Source organism: Pygoscelis adeliae, unplaced genomic scaffold, assembly GCF_000699105.1.
Source record: "Pygoscelis adeliae isolate BGI_AS28 unplaced genomic scaffold, ASM69910v1 Scaffold399, whole genome shotgun sequence".
NCBI classification, from domain to species: Eukaryota; Metazoa; Chordata; class Aves; order Sphenisciformes; family Spheniscidae; genus Pygoscelis; species Pygoscelis adeliae.
This window is the reverse complement of record NW_008825609.1, coordinates 539,618-552,946: the sequence shown is the minus strand read 5'-3', so window position 1 is coordinate 552,946 and position 13,329 is coordinate 539,618. Positions and strand designations below refer to the sequence as shown.

General features: G+C 45.2%; 1 protein-coding gene across 17 annotated transcripts in view; it reads left to right on the top strand.

Annotated features, from left to right (window-relative positions):
* The window catches only part of RBFOX2 (RNA binding protein, fox-1 homolog (C. elegans) 2), a 139,972-nt gene that overhangs the window by 57,765 nt on the left and 68,878 nt on the right, over positions 1 to 13,329 (top strand). Inside the window, exon 1 of one of the 17 annotated variants that reach the window (XM_009332604.1) lies at positions 862 to 923. The exons of the other annotated variants lie outside the window; for them this stretch is intronic. The gene's annotated coding sequence lies outside the window, so the exon portion shown is untranslated. Of the gene's footprint in view, positions 1 to 861; positions 924 to 13,329 lie in introns of those variants that run through there. 17 annotated transcript variants of the gene reach the window in all.

Here is a 13,329-nt window from a genome sequence, read left to right as displayed (position 1 = left end):
TGTGGTCCTGTGGAGTTTAGGATTTCTATGTGCTTTATGAGTCCTGGTCTCGCCAAGCTATCTGACTTGGAGGGCATATTTGACTTTCAGATAATTGCTTTTGATTAACCAAGATTTAGATAATCAGAGTTTGACCTATGCGGTGCATAGACCATCATTCACCTATCGGGCCTCACTGAGGCTCCTTATCTGAAGCCTATGCTCTCCCTCCAGTCCTAATAGCAAAACCTGCTTTAAATTACTTAAAAAGACCGATTTAAAAATGCCTTGGAGAGGAGTTCAGATTTCTTGGGTAGTACTAGTCCTCCTTTATCTCACGTACCCTCCATGAAGAGTGAAACCCTTAATTTGATTTGTTGTTCTTTGTTACTTTTCTTATTTTTGCTATTGCAGCATATGAAAGGAGGTTATTAAAACTGAACAATGATGCAAAGTACTCAGGAATATTAGGGAGCAGGAGTAAGAAAGGGTTTTGTTTTCCAGCATGTGTCCCTTCCTGCTTTGTAAAATGTGGTTGAGATAAGTAGGGCAGCAGGGGAAAGGATTTCAGAGTTTCAGCAGGCAGAGTTTTAGATCTATGTGCTCTTACAAAGGATCCTTCCAGCCTGAATCAGGAGGTAGAGGAGGAAGAACATGGTAATTTGGTGAAATCAGTGAATTAGTCAATTTGTTTCCTGTTGGTTGGACTATAAGGTATTGTGGTATGTTAGCTTTACTTAGTGTTCAAATATTTAATGCGTGTTAGTTTGCTTTAACTTTTCCCCTTGCTTTTCTTTGTGTGTGTGATGAAGCTGTTTAATGTTGTTACATTTGCTTTGCAAAACCGTTCTCTGGTCTGCCTGCACCCCGTTCCAGGATGAAGCTCTCTTCTGTCTCGAAGCAGTGGGAAGGGGAGGAAAAATACTTCTAGGAGTCCCTCTTATGTAAGTTTCGTTTGGTTTGGGAGGTGTGTGTTGATGGTTTTTTGGGGTCACTTTAGACCTGTGATGGAGCCAATCTGTGTAAAGGGTGTAGTGTGGTGAGAAACAGGAATGAGGAAGGTGGTGACTGGAGGCTGTGGTGAGAACCCGGGACAGTTCCCTGCTCCAGGTGTCCTTCACAGGGACATGGGTGACAGACTGTGAATGAGCATATGCTAAGTGTGACTGATGAAGAGGTGTAGTCAAGGAGGGACTGACCCTCTTGGTGGCAGAAAGAATTTAGGTCATCCAAAGCCAGTTGCAAACCTTCATCCTAAGAGAAATTTTCTGAGGGACTCTAGATCTTCAAAGCTACTTTTAGTCAAAATGCTGCAAGGGGTGTGAGAATGAATTTATCTGGTAACACGGACTTCAGAAAGGTGGAAAAAATACTGCGGAGGTCTCGATGCTCCGTCAGAAAGCAAGACTTCTAAATGCCTTGTCTTATTCAATGAGATGAATCTAAATAAATTGGGTTAAATCAGATTAAAGGTCCCTGAGCCCTGTTTTCCATCAAGTCTGAAACTAGCTTTGAGCAGCCTGATGGCAACTTTGGCTGTAGACAAAATGAAGGTCCTCCTGAAACAAGCCCTGCTGTAAGAAGGTAAGAGCAGCGGTGACGTTACTGTCCCACTCAGCTCAAATGTGATTTCTCAGGACTTTTTTTGTTGTTGTTAGGGATACTCTTAATTGGTTTTGACAATGAGCTGCAGGAGTTACTGCAAGTGTGGCACAGAAGTCAGGAGAAAGCTGCACCAGAGGCTGCAGACTTGAGTTTTTCCATTGAGATCCATGCCTGCCCTGCCTCCTGCCTGCCAGCTCCAAACCTCCCTGCCTGATGGGTGGCCAGGGTCCTGCCTGGCAGCTCAGCCATGTGGCCAAGAACGTGTCTCCTAGCCAGATCTCTGTTTAAAGCAGAAGTATCCAGAAAGCCAAAGTGGCTTTTTTTAGTGGGCGGGTAGGAAACTGAGCTATGTTATTTGTAACACAGAGAAGAAGAATAGCTAGAGCTGAGTAATAGGAATTTCTTAATGTTTTGGAGGAGCGTAAAGGAAGATAAATTTCATTCTTCTAGGGGGTTTATAGAGGACTGTAGTGGCTTTCAAAAGTGTAGTAGGCCTCTAGGTTAGCTGTGAGGCTCTGTGTGTCACCATACAATTATTCTGAGATACTGTCTGGCCTAAATCTAGGAGAAAAGAAGCTGGTGGCAGGAAAGAACCACGTTTGATTGACACAATTTAAATGCAGAGCTGTGATGAGCCTCCTGGCTACTATTCTGGCAATTCTAGCAGAAGAGTGTTAGTGTGGGGCCAGGCCTCCCTGCAGCCAATCCAGCTGTGAAGTGGTTTGGGAATTGCCCTCAGCTGTGTCCATCCCAACTTCCTGCTGGGGGTTTACTGTGCCTGTGGGAGCTGCTCCTCTGCACCCGTGTAAGGTCAGGTGCGTTAGTCCTGCTGTTGCTGAAGTGCATGGAGATGAGCAGGAGCAGAACACAAAGCTAGAGGCAGTTGCTCAAACCATCCTTCTGTGATCAACAAAGGTAGACCACAGCTATAAAAAGCAGGTGGCCCTCATACCCTGTGGGTGCCGAATTCTGGGATTCTAGAAAGGCTTTATGTCCTGGACATGCGAGGGGAAGCTATAAGAGCAATTTTAATCTTAAATGATGTAAAGGAAGTTTTTCACATGTATCAGTCTTCCTGTGAATCTTCTAGTGCATTCTGAAGGCCTAACAAAGCAAAGGGATTTCAGGTAACGATAAATACGTTGGCTGCTGTGGGCTGCTACTCATGCTGTCAATGGCCACTTTTGAACATTAGCTCTTCCTAAAAATTTAATAGGACACAAACAATGCTTAGTTTGTGATAAGCTTTACCAGCCATGATGCATGAAGTTGGAAGGGATCACCCAGAACAGAAAAACAGGTTACAGAGCACTGATCTGTTCCTGTGTTTGGAGCCTGGCTAGTCCTGTAAGTTCTCAGTGTTGCCTACCCTTCGCTTCCAGTGGAGCGGGCCAGTTCAGATCCTTCAAACGAGATGAAGTTAAAACCAAGTGCTGAGGGCTTGTGCTGAAGAACATTTCTCAGGTTTGACAGTGGTGAAGTACGTCTGTGGGCTGTGCTGGCCCATCCAGGGGATGATTGCGTGGAGCCCATCCAGCAAGCTGGGTCTCCGGCTTCCCAAGCCGAGAGCGTTTTGGATTGCAGAGGGACATCTGTTTCAAAGGAACACGTCTGTGGGACAGAGCAACTGTCTGTCTGTCTCTGTTCCATGCAGTAGCTTCAGACTGATGAGAAGTGATTCCGATTCCTTATGTTCTCATTGCTTCGGATCGAAACTTTTACATCTTCAAAGGAACAATTCACTTCTGATTTCTTCTTGTTTTCAGTTAATTGTGCTTGTTCTAAAGCAGTGAGGATTCTCATCTTGGCTGCTTTATATACTTGTGCTGCAGGATCTCCTTCCTCTGTGACCTCAGTTAGTGTTACGTGTTTCGCACACCTCATCTGTTAAAGGAGGCGGTTGCACTTTTGCAAATTAGAAGAAAAGGCAGTCTGCTGGTATCTTGGTCAGCTGTCAGTGACAGTAACCTGGTCTATGGCAAATCTTTCCCTCCCTCTCCCCAGGGTGCCTGCTCTGCCCTTTGCATGCCAGTGGGGCTGATATGATCCAAATTAACTTTTTCATCTGTTTGCATTTATTTTCTGAGTCATGAGAGGTCCTCAGAAGCCATAGGATTAAATGTTGTTTTCCTTCCTAACACTTTTTGTATTGTAGTAAACACTATCTTTTCATTCTTGCCTGGGATCAGATGCCTTTTTTTTCATGTTAGTGTGCTGCTGGGTATGCAGCCCATCATGGGAATAACATGGAGCTGCACAGTCAGCAGAGGAGCACTCATTATTTTGATGTCTGCTGCAAAATGGTGGCTCCTGCTCTAAATTACTTGGTGAGGTAATTGCTCATCTTCCAGGATATTTTGCTTCCTCTGTGTATGAGGTCTGTTAATAGGATAGGAAAGTACAAAGTGTTTTTTGGGCCAGGTTGGGTCTGACTTCTGAGTTTTAGTGATATATGAAGGACAATTGCGGTGGTGGTTAGGAGCAGAGATGTAAAATCCCAGGACTCACTGCTGGCAAAGTAGCAAGATTGTTGTCACTCTCTGAACTACACTGCTGTGATTGCTATTTTATATTTTTAATGTAAACAGCATCTTTTTGGTGGCATGGCTGATGGCCAGCCTTGAGGGAGGGCTGCTGCTGCTCTTCAAGGAGCCTTCGGTCAGAAGGAATGGAGGGCAGCGGCAGGTGTTTGATCCACCTATTCAGTAGGCAGCTGCTGTTCCTTGAAATGCAATCTGGGGAGAGATTTTGCTGTTTGACAGGTCAATACTTCACTTTGGAGCCAATTCGTGCCATACAGCAGGGGGATGAGAGGGAATTTCATTAATAGGAAACCGGCCATCCCGAGCAGGCTATGCAGCACTCAGATGCTGCCTTGATCTCTTCCCTTGACCATGAGGACCCTGGATGAAATAGCAGGAGCTCCAACTTGCGGTAGGAAACTCACTCTTGGTGTGCTGCAGGGCCCTTTCTGCGCGTAGGAAGGACCCGTTTGTTCCCCTTCAAAGGTCTAAAAGCAGCTGAAATGAGACTGCAGGCGAATTTAGCAGTTTAATCCAAGATTGTGCATCTGCAGACCTTGCTAAGTTGTTGCATACCCTTGCACACGCCTTGCTGTGCCTAAGCCGTGACAGGGCTGAACCATTTGGTGCCCAGCTTGTTCCTTAAGCTGGGCCAGGATCCAGGTACGAGGAGTGTCTTCTCCTTGCACAGTCCGAGACACATCTTTGAGAGCATGTGACACATTGAGATTGCAGTTCAGTTACCATCATCTTTTAAAACGTGGGCACCAGGAAAGGCAGAGATACCTCTTTTTATATACTCTTAATTACAGCCTTTACCTGGAAAGGAGATGCCCTGGTGCAGCTCAGTTAGCCAGGGCAGGCTAGCTTGTGCCTGTCACTTAGGATAACCCTTTGGCTGCTGGCTGCTCTTTGTGAGGGTGTCTTTTTGACTTCCCTTCACTCAGAGTAGGCTTAGCTGTTTTCTGAAGGCTTCTCCGTATGTTGTGTGACCAGCAAATATATTATGTCTTTTGAATCTAGTGAGATATGCAGTGGAAGCTGATATGAAAGTCCGTTTCTGAGCATGGCCCATAGGTTTTATGGCCCTATAAATTTGATCCCGAACAAGTGTCTTATATGTGATTTTGATTTCCTTCAAAATTTACTGCAAAAATTTAGTTACCCCCAACGTTGTTTTTTTAAAAAAATGTTTCTTTATAGGTGAGAGCATAGCTAAGGTCCTAGTTAAAAACACAAGCTTTTTGCACTATGAGTCAAAATAGCCCTCAGTACATGAACGACATGCAGATGACAGCTGAGTAAATGCATGCATTTTCTGTTATGTCCTAAACCTGTTTTCTAGCCGATTTTATTTGTGCCAGTGATGGCCAAGTTGTGTACATCTGTTAGCATCCCACAGAGAGCCCAGTGGAGCTGCTAGCAACCAAGAAATGCCCAAGTAAATGCACTGCTGAAATTAAGGAAGGGAGTTGTGGGGAAAAGACAAGCTTTCATGTTTTCTCGTCAAGCGTTTGGGTTTGGTGGTCTTGGTTTTCTGCTCTTCCAAGGTGCGATATGAAAAGGTTTAAGACCCTGTGGGGTCTTAAAGCAAATTATTTTCTCCGTGAGTGCTACACCCAAAAGCTAGAGGCTCCAGAAGAGGTGAAAACAAAGCATGCAGTAGCTGTGTTCTGCACCTCTCTGGAAAGCAGAGCGCCTTTTTACTTTTTCACAGTGTTTTCACTTGTTTGGAAAGTAACCGGAGCTGTGCTCATGAATATTTGAGGCTCTCAGGTGCCTCTTGAGGGCTGAAGGGAAGGAGGGCTGAGGGAGGGCAGGCGGTGCGGGAGCTGGAGGGCCAGAACAGGGAGCAGCCCTGGCCCTGTGTGGTTGTCTCATCTCTCTTATTCTAGTAGATTTCTCATCAGGATGAATGTGTTCTGAAATATTTATTGCCCTGTTTAAATATTCATCGCTGCAAAGGCAGTGCAGCCTGATGGCAGCAGCAGAGCCTCAAGGGACAGGGGCTGCAGCAGTCCCTGGCATTTCCTTTCAGTAATATGATAAAAATATATTTAAAAAAAAAAAAAATCGGGCATTCCCGCACTGCAAGATTGACAGGAGCAGTCAGGTGTATGTCTCTGTGTTTCCTCTTCGTGCCAGAGACTTGTGTTTGCTCTCAGGCTCATGTGCCAGGGTGCTGCTCTTGGTTGCCAGATGCTAATGCTTTTTTCCAGGCCTGTATCCTGGAGCGAGTGGCTTTGTTTAGCCTGACACTGTGTGCGTGAAAGGGGATGTACAGAAGGGGAGACCAACTGGCTGAAAGGGTTTAAGTTTTGCGTAGCCTGTTCTCTTGCCTTTCTGTAGGTGTGAGCAGACAAACAGGGTGAGGAGGGGAAAAAAAGGACCTTTAATGCACTTGGCTGTGGAAGGTGGAGGTCTGCTGGAAATTATGGAGGGGTAAATTTTGTGGGAACTCATGCAGTAACATATTAATGGAGCTGCAGATGCTGACAGGTGTGCCACTGAAATGAGATGCTCTTATATCAATTTAGCTTTTAAGGTTTATCAATTTAGCTTCAGTAAAATAGAGCAGTTCAAAAGTGGGACTACCAGTAATATGCAATAGTTTAATGTGAGTATTTAGTATGTCACTGTTGTTAAACCCATGCGTGTTTTATGTGACCAAGGTGTTGATGCGGTGGTGACAAGGGAGAGCAGCATGCTTCCAAAGATGCTGCTGAGCATGGGGCTGCAGGAGCTGCATTAGTGACACCCAGCCCAGGAGGAGCCATCTGAAAGGTGGTCAAATGCGCTGCTGACCTCAAGCTTCACCTTTGAGCCGTGCAGGTGGCCTGCGTAGGGGAGAAGTCTATGCTGGTTTGTGGCAGGAATGTGGTAAACGTATGTTAGCTGGAAGGCCTTTAAAGAGGCTTTAAAAGGATTTTATAACAAAGGGGACATCTTTGTGGAGATACTTGACAAATTCACTGTGTATAAACCATCTTTATGCTGGTTTACATGGGGATGCTCTAAAAGTTAAGCATAAGCTTAACTTAAGTTTAGGCCCATGTGAACTTCATGAGGTTCACCAAGGCCAAGTGCAAGGTCCTGCACCTGGGTGGGGTAACCCCGAGTATCAATACAGGCTGGGGGATGAAAGGATTGAGAGCAGCCCTGCCAAGAAGGACTTGGGGGTACTGGTGGATGAAAAACTGGACATGAGCTGACAATGTGTGCTCGCAGCCCAGAAGGCCAATTGTGTCCTGGGCTGCATCAAAAGAAGCGTGGCCAGCAGGCCGAGGGAGGGGATTCTCCCCCTCTACTCTGCTCTGGTGAGACCCCACCTGGAGTACTGCATCCATCTCTGGAGCCCTCACCATAAGAAAGACACAGACCTGTTGGAGCGGGTCCAGAGGAGGGCCATGAAAATGATCAGTGGGATGGAACACCTCTCCTGTGAAGAAAGGCTGAGAGGGTTGGGGTTGTTCAGCCTGGAGAAGAGAAGCCTTCGGGGAGACCTTATTGCAGCCTATCAGTACTTAAAGGGGGCTTATAAGAAAGATGGGAACAAACTTTTTAGCAGGGCCTGTTGTGACAGGACAAGGGGGAATGGCTTTAAACTAAAAGAGGGTAGATATAGACTAGATATAGGGAAGAAATTTTTTATGCTGAGGGTGGTGAAGCACTGGATCAGGTTGCCCAGAGAGGTGGTGGATGCCCCATCCCTGGAAACATTGAAGGTCAGGTTGGACGGGGCTCTGAGCAACCTGATCTAGTTGAAGATGCCCCTGCTCATTGCAGGGGGGTTGGACTAGATGACCTTTAAAGGTCCCTTCCAACCCAAACTATTCTATGATTCTATGGTAAATGAAGCAGGTAGTGGTAATAACATGCTAAACGTCCATGTAGCCTCTTGTTCTGGGATGAAGTGGCTTTCAGGTGCATTTTCAAGTTGCTCTTAATGTAGCATGACTATGGGCTGCTGTGAGAAGAATAGTCCCCCTCGTCTCTCTGCCCTGGCCATATGTTCAGCCTTCTCACCGCTTTGGGCATTGTGCTTAGGGAGATATAAAGTGAGACAGTTCAGTTCATGACCAAACAGACGACTATTGTTTGGATTAATTTTCTGGCTACAGCCATGGCATGACTAGATTTCACAACAGCCGGGAAGAGAAGCAGAGCCACTGCTTCTGAGGCCAGTTGGTAGTTTATCATATTAGGTGGTACACGAAACTGCACCTATACTTCTCAATAGCTTGTTCCTCTCCATGAGGTGAAGTAATTTTACTTATAAATGTGTCTGCTGCTTAGTTTAATCTGCTTCCATTTATGTGCATCGACTTCCACCAGCTCTTCTTAGCTTTCCAGAATATTGTCCTATAGATCTGGCTTTAGATTGTTTCTTCTGGCTGTATGTGCATTGTAGGCCATTATGTCTCACTCAGGTGCCTCTGTTTTGAATGACATAATGTTTCAGCATGAAGGTGTGAAGAGATGGAAAGGAATGAGCCCTTCTCACCAGCTGACTTAATGACTGTCATTTAGAAATGAGTAAACAAAATATAAAAGGTGTCTTTTACCAGAGCTGAATTTATCAGACTCAGCTTCTGGCTATTGGTTTTCTTGGTGCCTTTGTTCATTAGATTAAATATTATTAGTGCCTACTTCCCCCCCCTCCCCGTATATTTTCACAAAATAATCAGTTGCCACTTAATTTTTTTCTTTTTAAATTATAAGCAAAATAGATTGGGCTTTTCAAGTTTTTCAGTGTACAGCCATGTGGCTTTTTCCAGTCTTGTGGTTGTTTTTGTGACTCTTCTGTGTTCCCTTTTGAGTTTTTTAATTTCCTTTTTAAAATTCATATGTGGAAGCATGTAGCTTATTTTTCATTTGGCTGAGGCCACGTGCCAAAGTAGCAATGCTTCCCGCGCCCTACTTGTGGTAATATATCCGAACAACTGTGGTCACTCTTTGTACCAGGCTGCTGCACTGGTGAGTTGCTTCTCCATGACCCTCTGCTCCTTTCCAGAACCTCTGCTTTCCAGGACACATAGTGGAGGCTTCCTTGAAAATGGAAAACTCCTCTTGGAACAAATGAGTAACAGGAGATAGGAGAATGCATTGCTGGAATGGAAAGTAACTGTGGGAAGAAATCTGTGTTTTTTAAACCATCAAATTTCTGTTCTCGAGCGTGTGCCAAGTCAGTCACAGATTTCTTCTGCCACACACCTCGAGAGCAGCTTGATGTAATATTGTTGCTGTGTTACTGAGTCCTGGCACTCGAGTCACAGATGAGTCCCGTTTGCCTCAGCTGGGGCTGTGTGCATCTCATCTCCTCTCTTCTGTACTGAATTCTGACCATACCCACGACAGGCCGGTGGCAGTGAGAATGTGACAGGGCTGAGACATTTAGCTGCTTGCATTAAAAAAAAGGGCCCCAAGAGGAGCTCTGGTTTTGTGTTTAAGTATGCTGTAGCTGTCTCGTCCCCCACCTTTCCTCCATAGTCACGTCCAAACGCGCGGCTCCTCACTGTGGTTTCTGCCAGCTCTGCAGTCTTTCCGAGGTATTCAGCGCTCTCCTATTGATTCCAGATGTGCTCTCCCCTTCCCGGCGCTTTCTCCCTTCCTCCTCCTCCTGTGCTGCCAGCAGAGGCAGGGCTGCTTTTCCCTGTGAGGTGCTAGAATTAGTGCAGGCAGGCAGGAAGATTTTCCTGCTGGCCACTGAAATCAGGGGAATTGAAGGGGCCTGTATAAGTGAAGCTGCCTGACAGGGCTTTGAGGTTTGTCCATCCTCCGGGAGCCAAGTCAGCTCCGAGCAGCACCTCCACACAGCTCAGTACCGCCTTCAGCTCATTCCCCTTACAGCAGAGGAGAGGGGGACGGGGAAGCCTGAGGCCAAAAGTGATCTTCAAAATCCTTCCTAGAAGAGCGCTGGATATATATAGAGAGATCTGGAAGAGTCTATTACAGATAGCTGTTGTCACATAGTAAGGGCTTTGAAAAATTCCTGTGACTAAGGTAGATACAAATCTTTCTAAGGGGTTGAATGAGCTTCATGAGGATTTAAACATTGAGGAAGGCAGTTTGAATTCTTGAGGTTGCAGGAATAACACTCCACGCTCACTGAGATTTGGTGATGTCCTTGCAGATACAGGGTGATAGTCCATTCGCAGAGCAGGGATGTGGGATGAAAAATGGCTTATCAGTCCGGCTCAGGTACCTGATTGGGGTTGGAGAAGCAGATACAGGTTTTTAGAAATACGACATCACCTGGAGAACTACTGTCTTCCTTGAAACAAAGCCATCTGAAGTGAGCAATCTGATTGCAGAATTAGTTGAGGTGACGGTAGCTGTGACACTACCCTGACAGCCTGGTCAGGAGTTACAACGGGACCAGGTGGGATTTTCTTCCTGTTATATTTCCATGTTCTGCAGCCCTTCTTTTACTGAGCAGCACCAGGAACCACTGGTTAGTGGTCAGGAGTAAGGCAGAAAACCAACACAGGCAGGTTCTCTGTGCCATCTTAGCGTCATGTACGTGAGTGCCCAGGTGCCCTGATGTGACTATGGACCACTCCTGAAAGAGCAGTTACCACACTCCTTCCCCACCACCGGCCTCCCTGCGTGAGGATCCGCAATCATGCAACTGAGAGTGTGATAGGTTTGCTAATCCACTGAAAAGCTAATCGCGGTTAGCTTGGATCAAACATACGTGACACATCTGCTGCACACTGTTTCTTAGCTATGATTCATTTGAATTCTGGTCCAGAAGAAGAAACTTAACCCTCTTCGCCCGACAGTAAAGTAATCTCACTTGTGTGGGAGATGCTTCTGCCACTCTGGGTGCCCATGACTAGCTTTGTAATATTTTGAGACTTTATTTTCATATTGATTTGTTGAAAGCTAGTCCTCTTATGGAAATCTTTTTTCCCAAGAACATTTGACTGTGAATGTGGAGTGGAAAATACTTGGAATATTGCAGAGGTGGGAAGAACACAGCCAGGGTAGGTGCTAAAGGACCGATCTGGAACAAAAAATTGAGCCTGAGCCTTTCTCTTAACTTGCTGGCTTTGCTGCTGAGGACGTATCCATCCTGGTGACTTTTTCCTTTGTTCCACACCCCTACCCCCTTCTCCCCAATAATTCTCGGAGGTAGTTTCATTCCTAATATGGAATGGAAACAGATGTTGAGACCTCGATGTCGTCTCTTGAAGCACAATTCTCTCTTTCTAATCAACCCCAGAGAGCGTGAATTGATTGAAAGCGTTTGTTGGGATGCCTTTGTGCCAGTAATATTTAACTTTTTTTTTTTTTTTTGGAAGGGGGAATAATGTAGATTTCAGGAGCAGAAAATCAGTGCTTTTTTAAAATCTGAAAGCTATGTTTCAGGCTGGTAAGTAGATGTGGCTCTGGGCCTTACTAATGTTGCATAACTCTAAAGCTTTGGCTATATCCAACAGGAAGCCTCTTGCAGGTTGCCCAGGGGCTTCTTAATTAAGCGTGTACGCATTCAGCACCGAGCGTCTGTGTTTGTGCATTGGGATAGAGCAAAAGTTGACCATTACTGGAAATAATGACAGCATGGGGATGAGTGAGTGCTTCCTGTGTGTAAGAGTAAGATAAGACTATAATTTTCTTTCATCCTTTCCGAAAAAGAGGGGCTTGAACTTCTTCTCTGTAAAGTTCTTAAATGCATTTTTAAAGAAAAAAAGGCCAGCTGTTTTATTTTACAGAACAGTTTTTGGTGGCCTGGAATGATGGAGTGTATATTGGAAGATAACTTGTTCTTCCCTTGCTTTACCATATCTAGGAGAAGGAAGGGCAAGATTAGATAATCTAGTGCAAGCTTGCACCAGGAAGTTGGAGAAAACATGCCTTTAAATGGTTAGCTAGGTGCAAGCTTGAGTGCAGGCATCTTTTTTTTTTCTTTTTTCTGGTGGAAGATTAGCTTATTTAGGCTTACGTTTAACCTAATGCAAAAAGCATTTCCAAAAATGATTACATCTGATTTAAATTCAAAAAAAGCATGCATACACATATATAAACTTTCCTCTGTTCTAACAACACTATCATAAAACTCCACCGAACTTTTGCAACATTACCTATAGGTAAAGCACTGCTTTTGGGAGGATTCAGGAGGAATTGCTCTTGTGCCCATGGTAGTAGAGTCAAAATCCAGCATCCTTTTCTGTTACCCCAATATGTCATCAAATGAAGAACAAGCTCCAGATGTGCAGATGAAATACAACTCCCCTTATTACTGTGATCCTCTTCAAGATGCTTTTATGATCAACCCACATCAAGAAAAAGAGTGTTGATTTTACCAGTCTGGGTCACCAGACAGGCAGACATGCCAGTCTTGCTCTCTAGAGTAACAGAAATGCCTTTGTAGTGTGGACTGTGGGTGTCAGGTTAGGGTCACATACCCCTCTGACTCCAGGAACAGGTTTGTACAAAGATGAAGAATACAAGATGGTTATATCCTTTGTATATCCTTTTCACCTCCAAACTTCCTTTCCGTAGGCATTTTACCCACTTTTCCCATTCAGAAACTAATCCATAATGAAATGGCCACGACAGAGAAAGGGTTGTTATTGTGTTTTGGGGTAAAGAGCTTGTATGATGTTCATGGGCACCTGCAGGGTTCGCATGGCCAAGTCACTCTTCTGGCATGACTGGGGAGTTGGAAAGCCATTGCTTCATCATCCTGTATGTCACTTTGGCTTGTGTTTGAGTATCTTCATGACCCTGAAGAGTAAAAGCACGATTTTTAAAATCAAGGCTTAGGTTCCATGTGCCGTGAGAGCTACCAGTGTAGGTTGGGGGTTATCTGTGGTGTAGTGCCCCAGCCTGTGGTTTTCTGGAAGGGAGAATGCTCAAGTTCCTGGTGGGTCTTGGAGCATCCCTCATGCTGCTTTGTATCCATTCCATTTGTGAAGAAATTGCTTGCTGATACGTTTGTTATCAGCAGGCAAATTGTGGGAGTGCCTGGGGAGAGGGTTAATGTGTGCCGGCAGAGACTGTGGCTCCCTGGCAGCCTGAGCTCATCCAAGTGCTGTTGCCCATGGCCCTTCCCTCCCCGGCTTCTCCACCCTCTCTCCTTTCTGGCTCTGGTTCTCCTCCAAATCCTTGCCAAGCTGTTTCAGCACTCTTAACTGAGAACAAAACTAACTGGACAATAAGAAGCGAGTCGGTTTTTTTTTTTTTCTTTTTTTTTTTTTCCCCTGGGGGATGTGCT